This window comes from Neomonachus schauinslandi, chromosome 1 (assembly GCF_002201575.2).
Source record: "Neomonachus schauinslandi chromosome 1, ASM220157v2, whole genome shotgun sequence".
Lineage (NCBI taxonomy): Eukaryota > Metazoa > Chordata > Mammalia > Carnivora > Phocidae > Neomonachus > Neomonachus schauinslandi.
The window spans coordinates 148,397,786-148,403,286 of record NC_058403.1 but is presented as its reverse complement, the minus strand read 5'-3'; the positions used below and the strand labels follow the sequence as shown (position 1 = coordinate 148,403,286).

The 5,501-nt window shown below is 40.9% G+C and overlaps 1 pseudogene; it reads right to left on the bottom strand.

The window, feature by feature from the left end:
* Positions 1–308: 308 nt before the first annotated feature.
* LOC110569637 lies at positions 309–1,351 on the bottom strand (annotated as a pseudogene).
* Positions 1,352–5,501: the final 4,150 nt, after the last annotated feature.

Sequence of the window (5,501 nt, the reverse complement as noted above, 5' to 3'; positions counted from 1 at the left end):
AGAAGCAGGCTTCCCGCGGAGCAGGGAGCCCGATGTGGGGCTCGATCCCAGAACCCTGGGATCATGACCTGAGCCGAAGGCAGACGCTTAACAACTGAGCCACCCAGGCGCCCCCTGACATGCAATTTTAAACAGCAAAATGAAACACACAAACACACACACACACACACACACTATGGAAAAGTCACAAATAAATGATTCTATGGAGACAGAGTTTTTTAAAAATGCTATTCATGATTTAGTAGAATTAGGAGTTTGCTACCGTGTTGTTTAACAACAATTACTTATATTGCTCATTTTCTGAGATTTCATTCCAACGAGAGCCGCATATTGTTAGCTTGGTTTAATGGCTGCTGATAGCGAGACTTCCTGGAAATGGAATACATTTCCAGTTGCTATCTTTTTTTTTTAAAGGTTTATTTATTTATTTATTTATTTATTTGACAGAGAGGGAGACAGCGAGAGAGGGAACACAAGCAGGGGAAGTGGGAGAGGGAGAGGCAGGCTTCCCGCCTAGCAGGGAGCCCGATGCGGGGCTCGATCCCAGGACCCCGAGATCATGACCTGAGCCGAAGGCAGTCGCTCAACCAACTGAGCCACCCAGGCGCCCTCCAGTTGCTATCTTAATTGAATTTTGCTTATCGTGTCATAAAAGTTGGGCTCTAATGAAGTTTCTGCTATAGGTGGCACACTGGATACCCTCATAATTTTCTTTTTATTCCTTTTGGCACACATGAAGAGCCCAAAGCTGACAAGGATCCCGACACAGTAAAAGTTGGTGGCTTCATTCTAGGCCCTTTTAAGGCCATAATCGATAGAGCCATTGGCACCCATCACCCCCTAACCTCCAGGCAGGGGAGCTGCTCGCTGGGAGGCAGCAAGTGACTAGGCTGCTCCTGGCTCCTTCCCCGGAGTCAGGGCTGGTCCCACACTGCATTCAGTTGTCTTCCTAGTCTCCTCCAACCTAGAAAAAAATCAGCTTCATCTTTCATGCTTTGACACTTTTGCAAAGTACTAGCTAGTTATTTTGTAGAATGTTCCTAAATTTGTTTGGTGTTTTCTTATGATTGTATCAACATTATGCATTTTTGGCAAGAAGTGATGATATACCCTTCTTTTTTAAAAAAACTCAAAATTTGACTTTTTTTTTTTGAAGATTTTATTTATTTATTTGACAGAGAAAGAGCACAAGTAGGCAGAGCAGGAGGCAGAGGGCCCAATGTGGGACTCGATCCCAGGACCCCGGTGTTATGACCTGAGCTAAAGGCAGACGCTTAACCGACTGAGCCACCCAGGCGCCCCGATATACCCTTCTTAGTGCGTGGTATCAAGGGGTACCTGATGTCAACATGTCCCGTTACCGGTGATTTTAACTTTGATCACTTGTTTGAAGTGGTGTCTGCCAAATTTCTTCATTATAAAGTTATTGTTTTCCCCTTTGTAATTGGTAAGTATCATATGGGGAGATACTTTGAGACTCTGCAAATATCTGTTTCTCATATGTTCATCCTCTAGTTTTATATATCCATCAATGAGTCTTTTTTTTTTTTAATTTGAGAGAGAGAGAGTGAGAGAGCACGAGAGGGGGGAGGGTCAGAAGCCACCAACTTTTACTTTTACTCCCTGCTGAGCAGGGAGCCCAATGCGGGACTCGATCCTGGGACTCCAGGATCATGACCTGAGCCAAAGGCAGTCACTTAACCAACTGAGCCACCATCAATGATTCTTGCCTGCAGTGATTACAACTCTGGTGCTTGCCAAATGGTGATTTTCTATTTCCATCATTCCTTCTATATTATTAATGTAGAATTCTACAGTAAGGAAGAGCCATCCCTTTTCTCCTGTTAACTATTTTATCAGCATGGACTCAGGTATATTTAGTTTATAGGTTATAATCTATTATGATCATTATTTATTTTGTTGCTAAAATTGTCCCAGGTTTGGTTTTGGGGGACTTCTTCTGGTTGGCTTCTATGTCCTTCTGACATGCCCCTGTCATTTTCAGGGCCACTTCCTTACTTTATGGCAGCACAAAACATCTCTCCCCCTCCCCCGCATCTTGCATTTTTCCTGCTCCAGTCCTGGGATCAACCACTTCTCCAAAGAACCCTCATTCTTTTACTTAGAAACCAAGATCTGAGTACTAGGTGTGATCATTGCTATGAGTTTCACTGCTAGTGGGCCATCTCAGTGTGCAGGGCTAGAAAATACATATTCAGCATCTCTCTATCTCCCCATATGTGTCTGAAGTCATGAGTTCATACTGGTACCTTTGATTCCAATCCAACGCCATGGTCTTCATTCTAGTCTTCCCCTGTCCTTGGTTGTAACTCTTCTAACAGAAATCTAGCTCTTATTATCTACAATATAGTTATTTGCTTAACTCCAGCATGTACATAAAGTTTCAGAATTGCAAATTCATTGTCCCCATGACAAACAGATGCACTAACTAGAATACATTTTTGTACAATTCTTATCTTCAGCTTTATATCATCAACATATTATTTTCCAAAGTTACTTAGGCTAGTTCTTTTCTTCTCTGTCCCCTTCAAGGTGGTTACGACGTTTATTTATAATACACTTAAGTTTGCCATTTGGATTTTTGCCTTGTCCTGATTAATTTTAATTATTTATTTGAGGAGGGGGGTGTATGTGAAACATGCTATGGTTCCAAGGGTCAGAATACAAAAAGCTATACTTAGAGAAGCTATACTTCCATCACTCCCCCTCATTCCTTTACCCCCATCACCTGTTTGCACCCACTCCCTCTCATAGATAACCAATCTCATTAGCCTGTGACTTACCTGTCCTGTATTTTTTCCCCCACAAATGAGCATATACCTTATAGCTCCCTTTATTATATGAAAGGTAGCATACTATATATATTCTTGAACATATTGCTTTTCTCACTCACCAGTGTGGCCTGGAAGTCATTCCATATCAGTTCATAGAAATTTTCCTCTTCCTTTTTTTTTTTTCTACAGCTGCATAATATTCCATTGGGCAGATGTACTATCTTTTATTCAACCACTCTCCTATGTATGAACATTTAGATTGTTCCTAATATTTTGCAATACCATCAATGCTGCAGTGAATAATCTTGTGCCTTTGTATTTTCTTATTGATGAAAGTGTATCTTCAGGGTAAATTCCTAGAAGTGGGATTGCTGAGCCAAAAAGTTAGTGCATTGTAATTCTGTCAAGTGTTTCAGTGGTCTCCAAGACCACCCCCAGTTCTGGGATTCACTAGATGCACTCACAGGCCTCAGAAATTGTTATACTCACCACTAAAATTTATTACAGCGGAAGGATACAAAGCAAGGTCAATAAAGGAGAAAGATGCTTGGGGTGGAGTCTAGGGGAACCAGGCACCAGCTTCCAACAGTACTCTTCAGCAGAATTACACAGCACGCCCTTACTCCCCCAGCGATGAACAGTAGCAACATAAGTCAAGTTTTTTTTCTGCCAGGGAACCTTCCCTGAGCCTGAGTTGAGGGTTTTTAATGCCCCTGGGGGCGGGGGACAGGGGTTGGTCACATAGTCACAAAGTACCTTCCTGATTAACTGCAGTTACTGTAACTTCATGACTCAATTTCAGACCTTAGGAAAGAAGGAGATGTTCCCCATAAGGCACAAACCACATAGATAGGCCAGTACAACGTGGTTCAAAGTTCCAAGCATGCAAAATACTCTCTTTTTTTTATTAAAGATTTTATTTATTTATTTGACAGAGAGAGACACAGCGAGAGAGGGAACACAAGCAGGGGGAGTGGGAGAGGGAGAAGCAGGCTTCCCGCGGAGCAGGGAGCCCGATGCGGGGCTCCATCCCAGGATCCTGGGATCATGACCTGAGCCGAAGGCAGACGCTTAACGACTGAGCCACCCAGGCGCCCCCAAAATACTCTTACCAGTTTGTAGCACAGGGCTCCATTCCCAGAAGCCAACTGAAGACCAGTCACACACGCAGGTCCTATGAGAATGTGCAAGATTTAAGCAACTCAGGGCAGTTGGGTTAACTCTCCTGCATATTAGGTATTGCTAAATTGTCCTTCAGAAGGTTTGTACCAATTTGCATTCCCATCAACAATGGGAATTTGTTTCTTCACGGTGTCACCAACAAATTGTGTTGTCATAGTTTTTAATTTTTGCCAATCTGATAGGTAAAAAATGTTCTTAGTATTGTTGTAATTTGCATTTCTCTAATTTCAAGTGAACTTGAACATTTTCCCATTAAATGGTTTATTCTTACAAATTGAATGGCTTTAGGTTTTCAGGCATGTAATTGACTTTCATATATTCATTATACTTAGCTAGTTTGCTAATTTCTCCTTTTGTTTCTAATTATTTGTAGATTCTTTGGGGTTTTATTTTCTTCTTTCCAATCTTTATGCTTTTAATTTCTCTTTATCTCATGGCACTGCCTAGGGCTGCTAGTACAATGTTGAATAGGTGATTGTGGACACTTTTGTCTTCTCATTTTCTTTCTTTTTTTTTTTTTTTAAAGATTTTATTTATTTATTTGTGTGAGAGAGAATGAGAGAGAGCACATGAGAGGGGGGAGGGTCAGAGGGAGAAGCAGACTCCCTGCCGAGCAGGGAGCCCGATGTGGGACTCGATCCAGGGACTCCGGGATCACGACCTGAGCTGAAGGCAGTCGCTTAACCAACTGAGCCACCCAGGCGCCCTGTCTTCTCATTTTCAAAGGGAATAATTCTAATGTTTCCCCATTTTAGGATATTTGGAGGGGGGGTAGATTCCCTTTGTTGGATCAAAGAAATTGTAATTTTTTTCGAGGATTTACAAAAAACCATGAATCAGTGTTGAATTTATCAAATGCATTTTCTGCATCTCTAAACATGATCATATGGCTTTTCTACTTATATAGGATTTATGTATTTTCTTTTTTTTTTTTTTAAGATTTTATTTATTTATTTGACAGAGAGAGACACAGCGAGAGAGGGAACACAAGCAGGGGGAGTGGGAGAGGGAGAAGCAGGCTTCCCACTGAGCAGGGAGCCTGATGCGGGGCTCGATCCCAGGACCCCGGGATCATGACCTGAGCTGAAGGCAGACGCTAAACGACTGAACCACTCAGGCACCCCTGTATTTTCTAATAGTAAAATCATCTTTGCATTCCTAGTTTAAAACTGACTTGACTGTGGTATATTTTTCCTCTTTATACAGTATCAAATTTGATTTACTAACATTGTATTTAGAGCATTTACAACTATTTTTATGAATTAAATGGATCTATAATTTCCATTGTTGTACAATAGTTCTCTAGTTTTGTTATTGAAGTTAGAATGATTGGGAAGTTTCTCTCTCTTCTTATTCCCTGAAAAACAATTGTATACACTGGGATAATCTGTTACATAAAAGTTTGGTAGACATCCCATAGAACATTTTGGGTCTGGTATTTTCTTTGTGAAAAGGTTCTTAATTTCTGCTTTCATTTCTTTCTTTTTTTAAATTTATTTTTATTTTATTTTATATTATTATTAT